Source organism: Oncorhynchus nerka, linkage group LG9a (assembly GCF_034236695.1).
Source record: "Oncorhynchus nerka isolate Pitt River linkage group LG9a, Oner_Uvic_2.0, whole genome shotgun sequence".
Classification (NCBI taxonomy): Eukaryota; Metazoa; Chordata; class Actinopteri; order Salmoniformes; family Salmonidae; genus Oncorhynchus; species Oncorhynchus nerka.
This window is the reverse complement of record NC_088404.1, coordinates 21,363,886-21,386,996: the sequence shown is the minus strand read 5'-3', so window position 1 is coordinate 21,386,996 and position 23,111 is coordinate 21,363,886. Positions and strand designations below refer to the sequence as shown.

At 42.0% G+C, this 23,111-nt stretch overlaps 1 long non-coding RNA gene across 7 annotated transcripts in view; it reads right to left on the bottom strand.

Annotated features, from left to right (window-relative positions):
- The window catches only part of LOC115134036 (uncharacterized), a 112,443-nt gene that overhangs the window by 1,726 nt on the left and 87,606 nt on the right, over nucleotides 1-23,111 (bottom strand). For 2 of the 7 annotated variants that reach the window (XR_010464683.1, XR_010464684.1), the window contains 2 exons: nucleotides 9,050-9,758; nucleotides 194-262 (listed from right to left, as the gene is read on the bottom strand). This is a non-coding gene — a long non-coding RNA (uncharacterized LOC115134036). Of the gene's footprint in view, nucleotides 1-193; nucleotides 3,000-9,049; nucleotides 13,635-14,325; nucleotides 16,763-17,181; nucleotides 17,236-17,330; nucleotides 20,526-23,111 lie in introns of those variants that run through there. The other 5 variants (XR_010464681.1, XR_010464680.1, XR_010464682.1 and 2 more) reach the window with 5 other exon arrangements.

Genomic DNA, 23,111 nt, shown 5'->3' with positions numbered 1-23,111 from the left:
ACCTTTATTTAACTAGGCAAGTCAGTTAAGAACAAATTTCGTATTTTCAATGACGGCCTAGGAACTGCCTGTTCAGGGGCAGAACGACAGATTTGTACCTTGTCAGCTCGGGGATTTGAACTTGCAACCTTTCGTTTACTAGTCCAACACTCTAACCACTAGGCTACCCTGCCACACCAATAGGAAGTTGTACCTTAAGCCAACACTTTTTCCTAGTCTTTCCTGCTGGGGACAGGGGGCTTCAGGTTTTGGAATGGAGGGCCTAGAGAATTGGAATATTAACAATAATTAGTGTCCACATTTATGAATGAATTAAATTCAATATGAGTTAGTTGTGTATCTCATCTGATTGAGAAAAGCTGATTGTTAAGGGATTTTTATGAATAATGACTAAATTATGTATACATTTAAATCAGAACTATAACTAAACAGAATACTACTATGTTACTGTATGGATGTATGAATCTTATTATAATACTGAATGTAATGTGTGTAGTTTTCGTCAAGAATTAGAAGGGCTTTCTGTTCCTTGTTGGAAACGAATGGAGCTATTATCAGACTGGCTGGAATGCTGTGTTCCTTACAGGACATCCTGTCTCTACCCAGGGAGGGGAGAGACCTTGGGCTAGTAGTAGATTATTTAACAGGTGGTCGACAATGTGTGAAGGCTTGTGAACTATACTGCCATTGTATCGGAGTGGAGGAAGGACCTTTTAAAAGCTATGGCGTCATTTTTAGTATATAACCTGATGTAAATTGTACTATGATGAGTACTCCCGAGAATAAACGCTATTGGTTGATTTTGAGACTGGTCCCTGTCTATTTTATGCAAATACGTTTCTTACAAATTCTTAGAAATGGGCAGTGTTTTAATTGAATTGGTTGATGAACATATAGGAATGAAATTCCTTTAACACTGATATACTGCATGTCTATTTTCTTTTGAAAATCTGCCAACAAATCACGCAATTGTCTAGTGAGAGTGCACACAACCATTAGCTTATTTTAACAAGTCAAAAATAACGTTTTGTCAAGGGACCCAACGAATAACAACGACGCTAGCCTACTACTGCACCCCATAATCAACCAACTTGCCAAATAGTAGTGACAAGGCTATATTGTTGTCATTCAGTAACGTTAATGTACTGTACTGTACGTTACTGTAGCTTAATTTACTGTACATCACATAATTACCCACCTAGCTAGCTAGTGATAGCATAGCTAGCTCCAAAGAAAGAACGAATGAATGACAACAGGCTTTTAAACTAAATATATATCTAGCTTGTACGATTGCATGTAAAACAACTTTACAGAGGATTACAAAGTTTGAAAGCAAAGTTGACTTAACAGTATGCTGCTCTCTCAGGGACTAGAGTGAGTCATCCAGATATGAGGTCAGCTGGCGTCGTTAGCATTAGCTAGCTAGCAGCGCCAGTATGTCAGAAATGAAAGTATATATATCCAGCAACTATGCCATGCTGACTTCGTAAAATAAATCAAATCGGACTAACTAGCTAACTTTAGCTCGCCAGCTCAGTGACCAGTGAATCACCTATTCCTGTTTACAGAGTGTGCGTCCCTCTCCCCTCCCACGTGCTGCATGGAGAAGCACTAATGAGTCAACATGTGCCCAGAATTATATTACATTCGGGTTGGTTTACAAGCCACATTGACAATGCATTGGAAACTGTTCAGGGCGGTTTAGCAAAATAATCTCCACGTGAGGCCCGGGTTTGATTCACGGCCAATGCATGCACACCTTTTGCTCTGGTACTGGATTTGTGTACATGGATTACACATTTGGCATTGCTGTGTCTTGTACCATGAACATATTCAATAAACTGTTTCTACTGTACCCCCCCCCAAATGTTATATTTGAGTTTATTGTCCTCTGATGGTTTTCCAGTACACAATATGTCCAGTAATCACATTGCTCTGTTTCATTCAATGAGATCACTGGCAATAATCAATTCATCATTTACACCTAGAGGTGCACCCAGCTCTAACATTAGCTACTATTTTGCTTGAAAGAGTTTTCTGATAGCTCTGATTTTAAACAACCTCTGTTTGATTTCAGATTTGCTCTGCATCACAGGAGTCTGGGTTTCAGCAACATCTGCTTCTCACTCCCACAAGGTAAGTGCTAAGTGATTTTGAATGGTGCATTTAGTCATTAGATCAGTTTCATTAAGAAACAAAAAAATTAAGATATAAATTAAAGTGCTGTTTGATTGTCCACAGCCTAACCTTTGGAACATCTACATTTTAAAAAGTCTAATAAATCCATTTAGTATAGCCTACACCTTCACAATAAATCCATTATTTATTTTAGACAGGTCTAAAGAAACATGATATGAAGAAAATGTAGTCTATTTCAGAAGAACAGAATAGCATACTCTGAGTTGTCCTTATGGTAATGGTATGATGGCAACTTTGCGTTTTTTTCTTCTTCTGTTATTTCTTACATTATTAGCCCAGAAAATGTTTTGAGTTATTACATACACTACCGTTCGAAAGTTTGGGTTACTTAGAAATGTCCTTGTTTTTGAAAGAAAAGCACATTTTCCCATTAAAATAACATACAATTGATCAGAAATACAGTGTAGACATTGTTAATGCTGTAAATGAGTATTGTAGCTGAAAACGGCTGATTTTCAGTGGAATATCTACATACGCATAAAGAGGACCATTATCAGCAACCATCACTCCTTTGTTCCAATGACACGTTGTGTTAGGTAACCCAAGTGTATCATTTTAAAAGGCTAATTGATCATTAGAAAACCCTTTTGCAATTATGTTAGCACAGCTGAAAACTGTTGTTCGGATTAAAGAAGCAATAAAACTGGCCTTCTTTAGACTAGTTGTGTATCTGCAGCATCACTATTTGCGGGTTCGATTGCAGGCTCAAAATGGCTAGAAACAAATAACTTTCTTCTGAAACTCATCAGTCTGTTCTTGTTCTGAGAAATTAAGGCTATTCCAAATTGCCAAGAAACTGAAGATCTTGTACAATGCTGTGTACTACTCCCTTCACAGAACAGTGTAAACTGGCTCTAACTAGAATAGAATGAGGAGTGGGAGGCCCCGGTGCAAAACTGAGCAAGAGGACAAGTACATTCGAGTGTCTAGTTTGAGAAACAGACACCTCACAAGTCCTCAACTGGCAGCTTCATTAAATAGTACCTGCAAAACACCAGTCTCAATGTCAACAGTGAGGAGGTGACTCCGGGATACTGGCCTTCTAAGCAGAGTTGCAAAGAAAAAGCCATACATCAGACAGACCAATACAAATAAAAGATTAAGACGGGCAAAATAACACAGACACTGGACAGAGGAACTCTGCCAGCATCCCGGAGTTGCCTCTTCACTGCTGACGTTGAGACTGGTGTTTTGCGACCAGATGAGGACTTGTGAGGCGTCTGTTTCTCAAACTAGACACTCTAATGAACTTGTCTTCTTGCTTAGTTGTGCCCTGGGGCCTCCCACTCAAAATCAAGTCAAATGTATTTATTTATATAGCCCTTCTTACATCAGCTGATATATCAAAGTGCTGTACAGAAACCCAGCCTAAAACCCCAAACAGCAAGCAATGCAGGTATAGAAGCACGGTGGCTAGGAAAAACTCCCTAGAAAGGCCAAAACCTAGGAAGAAACCTAGAGAGAAACCAGGCTATGAGGGGTGGCCAGTCCTCTTATAGCTGTGCCCGGTGGAGATTATTGCAGAACATGGCCAAGATGTTCAATCCTCTTTCTATTCTGGCAGAACAGCGCCAGTTTGCGCTGTTCGGTGAAGGGAGCAGTATACAGTGTTGTACGAGATCTTCAGTTTCTTGGCAATTTATCGCATGGAATTGCCTTCATTTCTCAGAACAAAAAGAAACTGACGAGTTTTAGAAGAAAGTTCTTTATTTCTGGCCATTTTAAGATGGGCAAAAGAACACAGACATTGCCTAGAAGGCCAGCATCCCAGAGTTGCCTCTTTGCTGTTGATGTTGTTGTTTTGCGGGTATTATTTAAAAGTTGAGGACTTATGACGTGTCTGTTTCTCAAACTACTTGTCCTCCATACAGCCATCTGGGTTCTCAGCGAACTGGATGGGAAATGGGGAAAAATGCACCAAATTCTTTCTCAATTTTCAATATAGAAATGCTACCAATGTCACGCCCTGACCATAGAGAGCTGTTTATTCTCTGTTGGTTGGGGCATGATAGTGACTAGGGTGGGTCATCTAGGTGATTAATGGTATGTCTGCCTGCTATGGTTCCCAATCAGAGACAGCTGTTTATTGTTGACTCTGATTGGGGATCATATTTAGGCAGCCATTTCCTCATTGTGCTTTGTGGGATCTTGTCTACGGATAGTTGCCTGTGTGCACACCAGTAGCTTTTATTTTATTACCTTTATTTAACTAGGCAAGTCAGTTAAGAACAAATTCTTATTTTCAATGACAGCCTAGGAACAGTGGGTTAATAACTGCCTTGTTCAGGGGCAGAACGACAGATTTGTACCTTGTCAGCTCAGGGATTTGAACTTCAACCTTTCGGTTACTAGCCCAACACTCTAACCACTAGGCTACCCTGACACCCCTTCACGGTTTGTTTGTGCTTGTTTGTTTTGTTTGGTGAGTTTCGATTAATTAAAATATGTGGAACTCTACGCACGCTGCGCCTTGGTCCAATCATTATAACGAGCGTGACAGAAGATCCCACCAACAAAGGACCAAGCAGCGTGGTCAGGAGGAGCAGGGATCCTGGGCCCAGGAGAAAAGTGAGTGGAGGACATCATGGACATGGGAGGAAGCTATGGCAGGGGACAAGACCCTGCCATGGAAGCAGACAGAGGCAACGAAGGAGGATCAATGGTGACTCCGAAGTTCATGACCACGACAGAATCCCGAGAGACAGCCCCCCCAAAATTTGGAGGGGGGCACACGGGTTGGTCGGCGAAACCGAGGGGCGAGTCTGATAGCGAAGAGGAATATTGGGATAGACTGAGCGAAGAGTATTGTGAGATAGTTGAGGGGAGTGATGAGGTAGAGTGGATGGTTTGGTGTCTGGAGCAAGACAGTCACCGTGAGGAGCGTGGGACTAGTCAGGCACCACGTTTTGCGGAGATACGCAATGTGTCTCCAGTGCGCATCCACAGCCTGGTGCGTTCTGTGCCAGCTCCTCGCACTTGCCGTGCGAAAGAGAGCATCCAGCCAGGACGGGTTGTGCCAGCTCAGCGCTCCTGGTCTCCAGTACGTCTCCTCGGTCCAGGATATCCTGCGCCGGCTCTACGCACTGTATTTCGCCAGTGCGCCTTCACAGCCCAGTGCGTCCTGTGCCAGCACCCCACACTTGCCGGGCTAAAGTGAGCATCCAGTCAGGACGCGTTGTGCCAGCTCTACGCTCCAGACCTCCAGTGCGCCTCCACGGCCCAGTATATCCTGCGTCGGCCATATGTACTGTGTCTCCAGTGCGCCTTCACAGTCCAGTACATCCTGTGCCTGTGTCACCAGCCCGGTGCCACCTGTACCGGTCCCATGCATCAGGCCTCCAGTGCGCCTCCACAGTCCAGAGCTTCTGGCGACAGTTCCCAGTCCAGAGCTTCCGGCGACAGTTCCCAGTCCAGAGCTTCCGGCGACAGTTCCGAGTCCAGAGCTTCCGGCGACAGTTCCCAGTCCAGAGCTTCCGGGCGACATTCCGCTTTCGGTGACATTTCACAGTCCGGAACCTCCTGAGACGTTTCACAGTCCAGAACCTTCTGAGACGGTCTTACGGTCCGGAACCTCCAGTGACAGTTTGCAGTCCCGAGCCTTCAGCAGGGTTTCTCAGTCCAGAGCCTCCTGCGACAATCTACAGTCCGGTTCCTCCGGCCACGATCCACTGTCTGGAGCCTCCGGCGTTGATCCACGGTCCGGTTCCTCTGGCGAGGATCCACGGTCCGGAGCTTCTGGCGATGACCAGAGCCGCCATGGAGGAAGACATCGTATCTGCGAGCAGAGTGGGTACTACGCCCTGCACCGGAGCCGCCCCCAACAGTAGATGCCCACCCAGACCCTCCCCTATTGAGTCAGGTTTTGCGGTCTGTCATGCCCTGACCATAGAGAGCTGTTTATTCTCTGTTGGTTGGGGCATGATAGTGACTAGGGTGGGTCATCTAGGTGATTAATGGTTTATGTTGGCCTGCTTTGGTTCCCAGTCAGAGACAGCTGTTTATCGTTGTCTCTGATTGGGGATCATATTTAGGTAGCCATTTCCTCATTGTGCTTTGTGGGATCTTATCTACGGATAGTTGCCTGTGTGCACACAAGTAGCTTCACGTTTTGTTTGTGCTTGTTTGTTTTGTTTGGTGAGTTTCGATTAATTAAAATATGTGGAACTCTACGCACGCGCGCCTTGGTCCAATCATTATGACGAGCGTGACAACCAAAAAAAATGTATTGATGGAGTCATGCATGATTCATCAAATGATATTTTGAAAGAGGAAGTAAAGTACTTTAAGAATATGTTTTTGTTTCAGTCTCCTCCATCTCCACTAACTGAAATTAATTGTATGTTTTTTTTTCTCCTAATAATAATGTGAAATTAACATCTGTACAGAAAGACTCATGTGAAGGCCAAATTACAGAGGAACTTCTTGATGCAATTGGGGCCTTTAAGGATGGGAAAACTCCAGGGCTGGATGGCATACCAGTGGAAGCATACAAAACTTTTTTTGAGATGCTCAGAGGACCATTATTAGCATGTTTTAACCACTCCTATATAAACGGTAGATTATCAGACACGCAACAAGAAGGTCTGATATCATTATTACCAAAACAGGACCCAAATGGTATATATAAAGATCCAGTCCATTTAAAAAACTGGAGACCTCTTTACACTTCAGTGTTGTGATACAAAAATCCTAGAAAAATGCTTGGCGCATAGAATTTAAAAAGTATTGTCATATGGACAATACATTGGAGATAATTTAAGACAAGTACTGTAAACAATGGAATACTATGAAATACCGGGGACACCAGTCCTGGTTTTCATAGCTGATTTTGAAAAGGCGTTTGAATAAGTACAAGCTTCTCAAGAGAACACTGATAAAAAATAGTTTTGGAACCTATGATTTTGTTAGGTTCCCCATTAGCCGGCGCTAATGGCAACATCTAGTCTTCCTGGGGTACGACACATCATTTTTAAATATTTTTTATTTCACCTTTATTTAACCAGGTAGGCCACTTGAGAACAAGTTCTCATTTACAACTGCGACCTGGCCAAGATACACTGAAGTGATAGATGTGCAGATGATGATCTGAAAGTACAAATACTGGTGTGCAAAAACAGCAAGAAAGTAAATAAAAACAATATGGGGATGAGGTAGGTAGTTGGGTGGGCCATTTACAGATGGGCTATGTACAGCTGCAGCGATCGATAAGCTGAACAGATAGCTGATGCTTAAAGTTAGTGAGGGAGATATGTCTCCAACTTCAGCGATTTTTGCAATTCGTTCCAGTCATTGGCAGCAGAGAACTGGAAGGAAACGTGGCCAAAGTGGGTGTTGGCTTTTGGGATGACCAGTGAGATATGCCTGCTGGAGCGCGTGCTACGGGTGGGTTTTGTTATGGTGACCAGCTGAGATAAGGTGGAGCTTTACCTAGAAAAGACTTGTAGATGACCTGGAGCCAGTGGGTCTGGTGACGAATATGTAGCGAGGGACAGCCGACGAGAGCATACAGGTCACAGTGGTGGGTGGTATAAGGGACTTTGGTGACAAAACGGATGGCACTGTGATAGACTGCATCCAGTTTGCTGAGTAGAGTGTTGGAGGCTATTTTGTAAATGACATCGCCAAAGTCAAGGATCGGTAGGATAGTCAGTTTTACGTGGGTATGTTTGGCAGCGTGAGTGAAGGATGCTTTGTTGCGAAATGGGAAGCCGATTCTAGATTTAATTTTGAGATGTTGGAGATGCTTAATGTGAGTCTGGACGGAAAGTTTACAGTCTAACCAGACACCTAGGTATTTGTAGTTGTCCACATATTCTAAGTCAGAACCGTCCAGAGTCGTGATGCTAGTCGGGCAGGCGGGTGCAGGCAGCGATCGGTTGAAGAGCATGCATTTAGTTTTACTAGCATTTAAGAGCAGTTGGAGGCCACGGAAGGAGTGTTGTATGGCATTGAAGCTTGTTTGGAGGTTTGTTAACACGGTGTCGAAAGAAGGGCCTGATGTGTACAGAATGGTGTAGTCTGCATAGAGGTGGATCAAGGAATCACCCGCAGCAAGAGAGACATGATTGATATATACAGAGAAAAGTGTCGGCCCGAGAATTGAACCCTGTGGCAGCCCCATAGAGACTGCCAGAGGTCCGGACAACAGGCCCTACGATTTGACACACTGAACTCTATCTGAGAAGTAGTTAGTGAACCATGTGAGGCAGTCATTTGAGAAACCAAGGCTGTTGAGTCTGCCGATAAGAATACGGTGATTGACAGAGTCGAAAGCCTTGGCCAGATCGATGAGGACGGCTGCACAGTAATGTCTTTTATCGATGGTGGTTATGATACCGTTTAGTACCTTGAGCGTGGCTGAGGTGCACCCGTGACCAGCTCGGAAACCGAATTGCACATTGGAGAAGGTACGGTAGGATTCTAAATGGTCAGTGATCTGTTTGTTAACTTGGCTTTCGAAGACTTTAGAAAGGCAGGGCAGGATGGATATAGGTCTGTAACAGTTTGGGTCTAGAATGTCTCCCCCGTTTGAAGAGGGGGATGACCGCGGCCGCTTTCCAGTCTTTAGGAATCTCGGACGATACGAAGGAAAGGTTGAACAGACTAGTAATAGGGGTTGCAACAATGGCAGCAGATAATTTTATAAAGAGAGGGTCCAGATTTTCTGAAAAAGACATTACAGACAAAAATACTTTACAATTAACATACATTTAAAAACAACATAGACATTACAGACATATCTAAAAATGTAATAAACTTTCAACTAAAGACACAAATGTTCCACCCCTTGGGATTGTTGGTAGTTTGTTACCCATTACTTTGGAATTGTTTGTAGTTTGTTATGCCTTACCTTTCTCGCAACTGGGATTGTTTGTAGTTTGTTATCCATTACCTCTCTCTCTTCTGGGATTGTTTGTAGTTTGTTTCACGTTACTGCTCTCTCCTTGCTCTCCGTTCCTCCAGGCAGCTCTGTCTGCTCCTGCACGCGGAGAACATCTTCCACTCCATGGCAGACATCCTGCTGAAGGAGGAGGACCTGAAGTTTGCCTCCACCATGGTGCAGAGGCTCAACACCATCCTGCTCATCTCCGCATAGCTCTTTCAGCTGCGCAACCAGCTCAAACACCTGCGCACTCAGGTAATATCAAATTGTATTTGTCTCATGCGCCGAATACAATAGGTGTAGACCTTACAGTGAAATGGTTACTTACAAACTAGGGTGGCAGGAGTCTTTGGCAATTTTTAGGACCTTCCTCTGACACCACCTGGTATAGAGGTCTTGGATGGCAGGAAGCTTGTCCCCAGTGGTGTACTGGGCCATACGCACTAACCTCTGTACCTTGCAGTCAGAGGCCGAGTAGTTGCCATACCAGGTGCAACTGTAGAACATTTGGAGGATCTGAGGACCCATGCCAAGTATTTTCAATCGACTGAGGGGGAATAGGCGTTGTCGTGCCCTCTTCACGACTATCTTGGTGTGTTTGGACTATGACAGTTCGTTGGTAATGTGGACACCAAGGATCTTGAAGCTCTCAACCTGCTCCACTCCAGATACAATCCTATTTCACAGTAAACAAATTGACAACAGAATTTCAGCATGCTTATAGGGAGGAACACTCAACAAGCACAGCATTTACACAAATAACTGACGATTGGCGGAGAGAAATTGATGATACAATTATTGTGGGGGCTGTCTTGTTAGACTTCAGTGCAGCTTCTGACATTATCGATCATAGTCTGCTTGTGGAAAAAACTTATGTGTTATGGCTTTACACCCCTGCTATAATGTGGATAAAGAGTTACTTGTCTAGAAGATCACAGAGGGTGTTCTTTAATGGAAGCCTCTCAAATATAATCCAATTAGAATCAGGAATTCCCCAGGGTAGCTGTTTAGGCCCCTAGCTTTTTCCCATTTTTACTAATGACACGCCACTGACTTTGAGTAAAGCCAGAGTGTCTATGTATTTCGTTTGACTCAACACTATACACGTAAGCTACTACAGCGACTGAAATGACTGCAAACCTCAACAAAGAGCTGCAGTTAATTTCAGAGTGGGTGGCAAGGAATAAGTTAGCCCTAAATATTTCTAAAACTAAAAGCATTGTATTTGGAACAAAACACTCACGCAACCCTAAACCTCAACTAAATCTTATAAGTTGAGCTGACTAAACTGCTTGGAGTAACCCTAGATTGTAAACTGTCATGGTCAAAACATATTGATGCAGTAGTAGCTAAGATGGGGAGAAGGCTGTCTATAATAAAGCGATGCTCTGCCTTCTTAACAACACTATCAACAAGGCAGGTCCTACAGGTCCTAGTTTTGTCGCACCTTGACTACTGTTCAGTCGTGTGGTCAGGTGCCACGAAAAATCACTTGGCTCAAAAATCACTTGGAAAATTGCAATTGGCTCAGAACAGGGCAGTACGGCTGGCCCTTGGATGTACACAGAGAGCTAATATTAATAATATGCATGTCAATCTCTCCTGGCTGAAAGTGGAGGAAAGATTGACTTCATCACTACTTTTATTTATGAGAGTTTGCTGAATGCAAACTCTGTCTAAACTACTGCCACACAGCTCGGACACCCATGCATACCCCACAAGACATGCCGCAAGAGGTCTCTTCACAGTTCCCAAGTCCAGAACAGACTATGGGAGGCACATAGTACTACATTGAGCCATGACTACATGGAACTCTATTCCACATGAAGTAACTGACGCAAGCAGTAAAATGAGATTTTAAAAAAACACCTTCTGGAACAGCGGGGACTGTGAAGCAACACAAACATTGGCATAGACACAGGCACACACACACACACACACACACACACACACACACACACACACACGATAACATACACACTATACATACACATGGATTTAGTACTGTAGATATGTGGTACTGGTGGAGTAGGGGTCTGAGGGCACACAGTGTGTTGTGAAATCTGTGAATGTATTGTAATGTTTTTAAACTTCCTTAATTTTGCAGATAACTATAGACTTTCAGTCATTGCGCTAATGCTAGTTAGCATTGGCTCGCAAAACTACCCCTAACTTCCTTCATACTGGACACACATAAAAATTGTATCCACGAGTTCATCTGACTCTGGGGAAGTAGATAAAGGCCTCATTTCCAAAATCCAGAAGCATCCCTTTAAGTGCTTTTTTGTTGAGTTGCATACATAAACTCTCATGCAGACACTGCACATACCTTCCTGTTTAACCCTGCTGGGACATTAGTTTAGGCCCACCCAACCCTAGTTGTGAGAAGTGAGAGGACCTTATTGTGACTGGAGGACAATCCAAATTTGAATTCAGGGCAGGGGAAACCGCTTGCATTGTTTGTTTTAAAAACAAACACTCTTTTTTCCTACTATTTAAAAGGCTTGTTACTTGGCAAGCTCATATTCCGCAATGGTCCCAAAAGCCCTGTACAATGGAGACAGCACGATTATGCTCCTCAGACTCATTTTATGCTCTTTCTGTTGCTCAAAGCTTAACTGGACATGCTTCTTGAAGTGTTAAAACCTCTCTTTTGCCCCCCAATCCATCCTTCCCCTCTCTCACATTCTAATTTCATACCTCTCTTCAGCCAGTCTCTTCCCCTCACTGACAGCCTTTTTCTCTTTCGAACACTTGTTACCTTCCTCTTCTTATTGCTAACATCTGCTTCCTGGGCAACCCTGCTGCAGACCGATGTCTTATCAAGTGAAACTTTAAAAAATAAAGTTGACCATGTGTAATAATTTTACTTTCCATTAGCTCGTATACTCTATGCATCAGTTTCTGAACAGTAGGTGGCGTCAGTCATACTTTTATGGATAGTGATTGATCTGTGGTAGGTGTTATGTAGATTCCCAATAAATAATTTACACAACTACACTTTTAGCCCATTTAAGATACAAGGAATAAGAAGCAAGTTTTATTCAGATCGCCATTAGCTTTTGCCGAAGCGATTCCTCCTGGGGTCCACAAAACAAAACACTGAAACAGTTAGTCAAAATACCACTAATACCACTATCACTATTTGTCATACAGTAGCTAGCAGCCAGAGCAGTAACAAGTGGGGCAGGACTAAATAGGTGGGGGCTCATGTTAAACAAGAATGATGACATGGTATGTCAGTTCCTATGAATATGCAGGGTTTGTTTACAGCTGATGTGCTTCAGTGATGCCGCCCAGACCTATTGCAACAAGCAAAGGAAGAGCTCCAACTCGTTAGTCTTTGAAGTTAACGTGTCTCCTGTGAGACTCCCCAATAAAATAGCATTTCTTTGATCTGGAGTTCTTTTGAACACACCCTCTATGCAATGTCGGCAACTGCGCAGTGCGACATCTTATCACATAAATGCCATACACGTGACAAGTCAAATTACCACACCTGCCACCCACAGCTACAACTCATTGAGTGACAAATATCATACATGGTTGAATAGACAATATTCTCATTTGTAATGGTGCCAAAGGTTTCTAGCAGCTGATATGGACCATAGAGCAAGGCACCTCATGACAACTTTTGACATCCATTGTATTTCAAACCTGTGAATTCCAGTTGATATGTACAGAATGTAATTGCAGTGTAAGCTTAAGCCCTGTGGAGTTACTTCTAGTCCTCATTATAAAGATGTAATCCCAGAAATGTGAAGGATGTTTGAACAAAAATCAAATGGTATTTCCTCACACCTAGTGCATTCAAGCTTATGCCATTCTTTCAAGGTCCAATGCAGCAGTTTACCTCAATATAAAATAATTCAGGGAACAATGAAGTACCTTCATACTGTTATTTTTAATTGATATGGTCAGAAATGGGTTTTTAAAAGCTTCTTAGCAAAGAGCAATTTCTCAAGCAAGAATTTTGCTAGGACTGAGTGAAGGGCCTTGTTAGGAGGGATTTGTAACCTAAAAACTATCTATTATTGACATAGGTTTGAAAGTAATTGGTCTAACTTCCAAAACTCAATTCCACCAAAACAGGCTGAAATTTCAGGCGTTCTTTTCAAAACTGCATTATTTTCACATTATTCCAACCTCAGTGTGGAAATGTATATAAGACACAGAAAAACCTTGTTGATTGCCATGGGCCTTTAACATGCAGTTTTGCCCAACACTGCTTTGGCTGTACAAATCTGATTAAATTAAATTAAAGTGCATGTACTACTAAAGAACAAAGCAAGTAATGAGACCCCTGCAGATGCATTTAAAGCAACTAAAGAAAGATTTCTCTAACTTGGGTTGAGTGTAACCCATATTGGATACTCTTGACACACAAAGCCCCTAAAGCTTTAAGAGCCATGATTAGACCAAGTTTCTTACTGGTCAGAGCCAATAGCCCACATAGTTAAAAGACAAAGGACCTCCAGTGAAATATTGAATTATTTATTAGTAATCAAAGTGCTGTAGAGAATTGAAGTCCATGGTCAGGAGATCACCGAGCCTGTCAGATACAAAGTATAGTTAATATAGTACACAATAAGCTACAGCATAAATTGGAATACCTTTAGACAATAAGAAACCAGATCCCATATTCATCAAGTGTCTCCGGGTAAGAGTGCCTATCTAGGATGAGGTCCCCATTGTCCATTCATTATAATTTAAAACCGATCCCAGATCACCACACTTACTCTGCTTTATGAATGTGCCCAGAATTACATGTGAATAGACCATAGAGGTAGAAAAAAGGCTGTAGATTGATACAACGAGTCATAGCATGACATTGCCATTGAGGGCTTCCACCAATTTAAAGTAGTAAACTGGGTTGGTGATTCCTATAGAGTGATGGGAGTGATTAGCCAATGATCAGAGCATTCTTTAAAATTGGGTTGCCCATGAATTGTAAATGTCTTTAAGCTGCATCACCACAATCTAGTGACCACAATATAAATGACAATATTTGGCACAGCACTGCATGCTGTGTATACCTTATTAGCATTGCATGTGTTTTGTTTATTTTAAAACAATATGAAAATTCACTACTTTAAAATGGAGATGGCCACAATGGTACCATCACAGACACCATAATGGCACAGATACAAATATTTGTCATCTTTCCATCTATGGAATACGCAGACAAATAAACTTAATCTTGAAACTGCAATAAAATTGTGATGTCAATAAGCCAATCATACCTGCACTTTAGTCATCCTGAATTCAGGTCTTCCTGGAACGACATCACCACGGGAGCCTCCACTCTAGGACTGGGCGTAGTTTCTCTGAGGAAGTATTTGTGGCATAAATCCTCTGGGACCTGCACCTTCATCTGATTCAGGAGTGGGTTGGACAGGACTAGGCTCTTCACCACTCTCAGCCTCTATGCTTGAATCACTGGTAATCTTGGTGAACTGGTTGGCTGCATTTGGGTTTAATCCACTGTGAAAAGGTGCAAACGTGTTGACTTCCAAAGCAGGTTTGTGGTCCAAGTGCTGTGAAAAGGTGGCTGAGAGTTCCTACTTGGGTTATCTATACTTTGTGCAGAGGAACATTGGCTGGGGTAAGGTTTTGCTTTAATGAAAGCTTTGGGAGGAATGTTTTGTTCAATATAACTAACTGGTAGAAGGGTTTTCCTGACCCGAGTAGTAGTAGCTAATAGGCACTCCTCCATTCTGGCTATAGCCAATATTGGATGGCACAAGGTAGTAGTCTGTTTGGGCAGTTACTGGCCTTGGGGCACCTGTGCTTTAAGATGGGGCTATAAGTAGGGGGCACAGGCCTGCTGTATTTGCGGGTTGGGGAACCATGTTCACTACCTTGCTGACCTAGAGAGGGATTCTTACCAACCTGGCCACTTCCTCCTGAATTGGTGGTGGAAAGTTGCATCTGCCATGGGTAAAAGGTTCTATAGTGGGTAGTAGGATAGTGGACAGGGCCGACATCAAATATGGATATGGGAAGCATAGGTTGGCCAAGTCGGTCCATGACTAAAATAGTTGGTGGAGGGTTGATGCTGACCTGAGTAGTAGCCACTCAGAGCTACATTTTGGCCATAGCCAACATTGGAGCGCACAGGGAGCGCACAATCCTGTTTTGTCAGGATTGACTGGCCTTCGGCGGTTATATTGGCTACCAACACTAAGGAGCATTGTAGGTGGGGGTATAACTCTGCGGTGCAGGTTTGCTGTCTGAACTTCCTGTGATGGAATGATTGAGTGCAGAAACAGGGCCAGAAATTGGTCCAGGAGAGAGTTTACCATCCTGGTCTCTTCCTGAATGGGAGGTGGAGGGTTTTTTTCTGACGGGGGGGTTTGAATGTATATTGGCTATCCATACTGTAAGGAGAGCCATGGCTGGGGTATAATTCTGGGGGGGCAGGTCTTATTTGGGGGCTTGGTGGACCAAGTTCACTACCTTTCTGGACTGAAGGTTTCTTACCAGCCTGGCCTATTCCTGAATTTGAGATGGAAGGTTTAGTTTGAACTAGAAAAAGTTTCCATAGTGGATAGGATCAGAGGTATTGGATACAGGGTCAACAGTAGGTTTTGGAGGCATAGTTTGTTCAGTCAGTCTTTTGCCAAAATAACCTGGGGAGAGGTTTTCCTGACCCGGGTAGTAGTGACCACTAGGAGCTCCTCCATTTTGGCCATAGCCAACATTGGTGGGCACAGGGTCAGGTTTTATTGGAGTTGGGGGTTTATATTTATACTGACCTACACTATAAGGAGGGCCATAGCTGGGGGTATATCGCTGGAGTGCAGGTTTTGAGAGCTTTCCATTCTGGAGGAATCAGGTTTATTTCCTGTCTGGACAGGAGAGGATTTCTTATCAGCCTGTCCTCCTCCAGTCTAGGGTGTCCCAAATTGGGTAGTAGTGGGGTTCTTCAGACCTTGGTAATGTCCACTGGGAACATTTCCAGGCTGAGGGGGTACTTGAGCCAACCGGTGCAGGACCAGCTGCAGTGATTGGTTTGGGGGAAATGGTCCTTTGTCAAAGTTTGTGGGAGGCTTCACCTGGCCTGGGTTATAACCACTTAACATCCTGAGTGGGACCATACCACATTGGAACAGGGTAAACTGAAGAAGTTGAGTTTGAATAATACATGGGGAAAGATGTGGTATGCAAGTAATAGCCACTGGGATTTGTCTCATACTGGGGGGGACCAATGGCTAAGGGAATAGGGTAAATGGCACAGATGGTCTTTCCAGTTTGGGGTTTGGTCAAATCCGTTAGCTCCATCTTATCTGGGATAAAAAACCCAACTGCCCTTTACACCTTGGATCTTTCCAATGGGGCTATGGGAAACTTCTCTCTGGGTGTCAGATCCATTGGGGGCAGACTAATCTTGGTTTGGGTCTGGGCCCCCCTGAGCAGGACCAGCACAAGGGGTGCCGCCTTTCTGATTAGAGCCAGGACTACTGGTAGAGGTTGTCGGTGGACTTGAGAGGCGTTGTAAGGATATAGTTAGGCGGAAATCTACTGGAGCACTTTTTGACCTGAGGTCAGCAGGAAAAGTGTTACTCCAGGCTGAGGAACTTTGGACCTGGTCATGCTGGCTGGGATAATGTGCAGCTCTGTAGTACTGGGGCTCCACAGTGAGACACTGTCCACTCTCAGCATAGCCATAACTGCAGCCTGAAATAAATGAACACTTAGTATAACATACTAGGAGATTCAAATAAATACAGATGTTCTAAGATTATGTGCAATCTCCTAGTGGTTAAAAAGGCTCATCCTGGGATGACATTTTTCTAAAGAAGCCATTCCACCACTTGTTACATTAATCAGCTGAGGAATGACGCTAGGAAAATGTAATCCCTCAAATTCATAGACTGTAGTCTAGATGCAGGGATTGAAAGTCCATGAGATCAAAATTTAAATTTAAATTAACCATGTTAACGCTTTACATAAAATAATTGTAAACAAATTGTTTATAAATATCAAATTATATTTTGGGTTCAGATGGGGTTACAGAATAATTATTCATTTTCATGGATGTGAAATGTAGCTTTTTTTTTACATTTATTTTTATTGACAATTGAACATTCCCATACCTCTTGGAAAAGACCCAGTTTACCGCTACATTTAACAGGCAAAACAGAACCATGCTGCAAAAGAGAACAGAAATCACTTCAAAATAATTACTAGGCTACCGAAATTAAATTTAGAAGTGAAGAAAAAACTAAAATAGAAACATAGTTACCTTAAAAGGTAGACAGACACAGCCATCATGAATGAGCTGCAGCACAGAAGCTATGCTGGTGTTCGTTATCTGTTTCCAAAAATGTGTGTTTAACACCACAGATTATTGTGCTGACAGAAACTTTTGGTTGGTGTCATGGAAAGTATATTTGTCAAATTCTCAAGCAGCTTAACCTGGTGGTAATCAAAACCAGCAAGGTGGAACTTACTCAGGTGCAATCATTTGAGATAATCCTTCAATGATTGGTGGAGAAAACTAGGGCAGATAAGTCTCTGGAGCAGTATGTTCAGATGTTTCCAGAGTAGAAAATATTAGGATGCAATTACAGTTCTGAATTTTTGACAAGACACACAAAAAAGTAACGTATTGTATGGTTCTACAAACTACACAGGCTATGTTTACATAGGCACCCCAATTGTGATTTGTTTTCTCCAGTAATCACATCAGAGGTGTTTCAGAGAAAATCTGATTGGTCAAAATACCAAATAGTGAGAAAAAAAACAGAATTGGGCTGCATGTGTAAACGCAGTCATAGTGTTTTCCTATCCATTTCTTCACATTATGCGTTGATCTTAGGCTGCGCAGAGGCAGCCCAATTCTGATTTGTGTAAATGCAGGCCGATAAAAACACAAACTGTGTTTAACATGCCAAACAGATTTTAGAGCAATTAAAAGTTTTGCATGTGAGAACTCAAAATTGTTTACTCATGGTTGTCCAGTTAAGTGAATGTCTGGGTACTTTAATTGGCTTATAGGTGATGGGGTCAAATTGGGGTCATGATAGGGGCTGCACGAAATGTTTGATGTATTATAATAATTGATTATGCTTATGTTGTATTAATAGAAGGGGAGGGGCTGTGGGACCCCTCCTCCTCTACATTTATAGGGTCCTAGACTACAGATTAACAATATATATATTCATTGTAAGATTTTATAATTATTCCACAGTCTTTTCTAAGTCTCTGCCTCTAATTTTAAAAAATGATCTGAGAAATGAGTGATTTATGGCATTGGGTGGACATCTAAATCAACTTGGGGGAATGGACATTTACTGCTGAGCCTTAGAAAACACTGGAACTATTGTATCTCTTGCAAGTTTGTATAGCTGTGTATGCATGGGCTTGGTCTGAGGAGTAGCAGGTAACGACGTATGCAGTGACTTCACAGGGGGTTGACTACAAGCATGATAAAAGCAACTTGGACTTTTCCTATGGGGCAGCTCATGAGAGATATCAGTTGTATGTGTGATGTTTGATCTTTGACTTCTGTCTACAGCTGTATTTTGAGTAAAATTGTTATGATTTCTAAGTGCACATTTAGAGTATTCCTTATTTGTTAAGTAAATAAAACGGAGCACAGAAAAACGGAACCAACATACGTAAGGCAATTTATACTGTATGGTCCATTTCCAATAAACTAAGCCATCTAATCATCAGAGTACAGGTGCTCTGGAGTCTTGAGCCCTGCTGAATTCATTAATGAAACTTTATTTGACCATAGCTTTGGTGGTGAAGTTTATAATGGGAGGAGGTACAATATGATCCAGTAAATTATTTTAAACTGTATGCAGTTATTCATGCATTTAATAGAACATATACCACTAATTTATACATTTTGTGTCATCCTATTTGACATTCATGTCTCTTTATTATTCAAACCAAATCCTCTCAACTCCTTACCTGCCTTACCCCAGAAGATATAACACTGTATGTCAATGTTACTGAAGCATTTCCATTTCATGGATATTAGTTTTAGGAGATTTGGCAGTTCTAATAATACAAGAAAAATCTCTATTCATTCAGATGCTCTTGTGCTTTGATCAAATGTGGTCAGAGTGAAGAACGCTTTTCATGTGAACACTGATGTTTTCCTCCGGGATATTGATGATATGGAATTAAATATGGATTGTGTGCGGTGAAGAGCTTTGATATGCAGTGTGCAGATGCTCTCTTTCCCCCTGTACGCTGTACAAGCAGATTCTGAAGGCCCACTGCTTTGGCAGAACAGAACACATTCAGTATTCCTAGTTCCCCTCTTCTCTGGTTGGATCCTTACTGTATTGTACAGAACTCTACACAGTCCATGGTTTTAGTTGGTTCACTGCCAGTTTATACTTTATGCAATACTTTTGATTTGATAACTCGAAAAATGTCCCATGGACATACAGTACATGTGTATGATCATTCTCTGACCCTCACTTACATAGATAGACAGGGATTACAGTTTTTGTTCTGTACTTTACCCTAAACTAAATGGGAATTTAAATGCTCACCTTTGTCTTTGTAACATTTTGTTTCTCACATTACCCCTTACAGCTATTACACACAGAACACATTGCTGACTAAAGACCGTTTCTGTACAAGTAAAATGAAAAAATAATAACGTCTCTTGCTAAAGCTTGGCTTTCCCAACCAGTTCTGATAAGTTAATCAACAAATCACAAGTAAAGTATTTGTCCCACTTGACTGGCTCATATAGCTAAACCAATTTATTTTCTCATAGATTGTTTTCTGAATCAATACACTGTAATTTAAAAAGTTATGAAACATCAAATTCCAGCAAACAGCTGCTGTTTGATCCAGGATATTCCCCTACAACAGTACCTCCAGAAATATCATGAAATATCAAGTCCTTATGGTTAGTACTGAACAAAAATATAAGCGCACTATGCAACAATTTCAAAATTTTTACTAAGTTTATGGTTCATATAAGGAAATCAGTCCATTGAAACAAATGAATTAGCCCCTAATCTATTGATTTCACTTGACTGGGAATCAGATATGCATCTGTTGGTCAGAGATACCTTTACAAAAAAAGTAGAGGCGTGGATCAGAAAACTAGCATGTATCTGGTGTGATCAACATTTGCCTCAGGCAGCGCGACACATCTCCTTCACATAGAATTGATCAGGGTGTTGATTGTGACCTGTGGAATGTTGTCCCACTCCTCTTCAATGGCTGTGCGAAGTTGCTGGATAATTGCAGGAACTGGAACACGCTGTCGTACACGTCGATACAGAGTATCCAAAACATGCTCAATGGATGACATGTCTGGTGAGTATGCAGGCCATGGAAGAACTGCGACATGGAGCCTTGCATTATCATGCTGAAACATGAGGTGATGGAGGGGGATGAATGGCACGACATTGGCCTCAGGATCTCGTCACGGTATCTCTGTACATTCAAATTCGATTTGAATGCAATTGTGTTTGTTGTCAGCTTATGCCTGCCTATACCATAACCCCACCGCCACCATGGGGCAACGTTCACAATGGTGGCCTTTTATTGTCCCCAGCACAAAGTGCACCTGTGTAATGAGCATGCTGTTTAATCAGCTTCTTGATATGCCACATCTGTCAGGTGAATGGATTATCTCGGCAAAGGGGAAATGCTCACTAACAGGGATGTCAACAAATGTGTGAACAACATTTGAGAGAAATAAGCTTCTTGTGCATATTGGACATTTCTGGAATCTTTTATTTCAACTCATGAAACATGGGACCAACACTTTACATGTTGCGTTTATATGTTTTCTGTGTACATACAGTCATTCACTACTCTTAGACATACAGTATGTCTTGTCCTTGGTCTCAAGTATAAACTACTGACCTCTAGTCATGTGGAAGTCTATAGAACTAGGATTAGAACATCAGACTCCACATGTATCACTTAGCATAAGCAGTGTTTCCCCTATATGCATTAAGCAGCAGCGCACTGCCTCTGCTAAATTGTGGCCACCACTGCAAAAAAATATATATTTGGGGCTGGTAAAAATGTTTTCAGTGTAAACTTAAATGATTAAAACCAGATATAAAGTATGTAGTAAAGATAATGGAGCAATATATTTTAAAATAAGATCATATTTGAGAATGAACCATTAATTTTTTTATTTCACCTTTATTTAACCAGGTAGGCAAGTTGAGAACAAGTTCTCATTTACAATTGCGACCATTACCAAAATAAAAACTTGACAGTTAGGGAGAATCTAAAATGTTTTTAAAAAATATTATTGAATGGGCCATGTTTGAGTCACTTAGGTAGCATAAGAACATGGCATAAGCCATGGAAAAATGTGCATAATTGCAGGAAATTTGTTTAGGACTGCAAATTCTTTCTCAGCCACATGGCAAAATGTGTATAATTGCAGTAAATTACACTGAACAAAAATATAAACGTAACATATAAAGTGTTGGTCCAATGTTTCATGAGCTGAAATAAAATATCTCAGAAATGTTCCATGCGAACAAAAAGCTTTACATCCCTGTTAGTCAGTATTTCTCCTTTGCCAATCCATCCACCTGACTGGTGTGTCATATCAAGAAGCTGATTAAACAGCATGATCATTACACAGCTGCACCTTGTGCTCGGGACAATTAACGGCCACTCTAAAATTTGCAGTTTTGTCACACAACACAATGCCACAGATTTCTTAAGTTTTGAGGGGCATGCAATTGGCATGCTGACTGCAGGAATGTCCACCAGAGCTGTTGCCAGAGAAGTAAATTTGAACTTCTCTACCTCCAATGTCGTTTTTTAGAATTTGGCAGTACATCCAACCGGCCTCACAACAGCAGACCACGTGTAACCACTCTAGCCCCTCCACATCTGACTTCTTCACCTGCAGGATCGTCTGAGAACAGCCACTCAGACAGCTGATGAAACTAAGGAGTATATATGTCTGTAATAAAGCCCTTTTGTTAGGAAAAACTCATTCTGATTGGCTCATTTGGGAGGGGGCCTATGCCCTCCCAGGCCCACCCATGGCTGCGCCCCTGCCTACTCATGTGAAATCCATAGATTAGGGCCTAATAAATGTATTTCAAATTACTGATTTCTTTTAATGAACTGTATGTAATTCAGTAAAATTGTTGAAATTGTTGCAAGTTCAGTTTATAATTTTGTTCAGTATAGCTTTGAAACTGCAATGTTTCTCTCTGCATAAGAATTGTGACACTGGTCTATTGTCCGTTGTAATCTCATAAGTCTGATATTGTTTTGAGATGCCTAAATAAATCAAATACTCAATGTTACAACACACTGACATCTGCTCAGTGCTCATGTAGTTCACTTTCTCCAAATCTTCATCAACTTCTTGTTGCACTTGGTCGTGGTCTTACTGAGGTGTACTGATGTATTTGAGAGTAATGATGACAGATCTCTTCATGATGTTTTTCTATCTTTGCCCTCCCAGAAGGGGAGAGGAAAATGGGCTCTTTAACGAGTCTGTGTCACTACCCCAGCAGGAGCAGCTCAGTGTGACCCCGGTCTAATAACGATTGAGTAGACGACAAGACAATAAACCACAGATGTAGTTCAGTCTGTCCACAGTACCTTCATCTCATCTCATCACTTTCCACTTCACTGTGGACAAAACAAGGGGGCATTTGCTTGGCTGGCATTCTGTCTAAAATGGATCCCCTTCGTGCAGCTCGGTGGAAATGAATGATTTTGTCGGCTTTTCTGACATCGAGTTAAAATATTTCATTTTGTTCTCCCCCACTGTGAAATCGTGGAGGGGACTGTTGATCAGTGTCCGTCTGTTATGGCATTAGTATGTTAGTACGTTTGTTCGTATGTTAGTCACACGCAAAATCTCAGACAGAACTGGGTGAATGATGCACCTGTTTGACCAAATGTTGGCGCATTAATAAAAGATTGAAAATGCAAACTTTGAAAGGTCACGCCCCTCATTTTCCACCATTTTGTGATAAAACACTTAAAATGCCACTTTTCTTTCACCGAATGACCGATCTGCACAAAACTTGATATGTGGTATCTATGG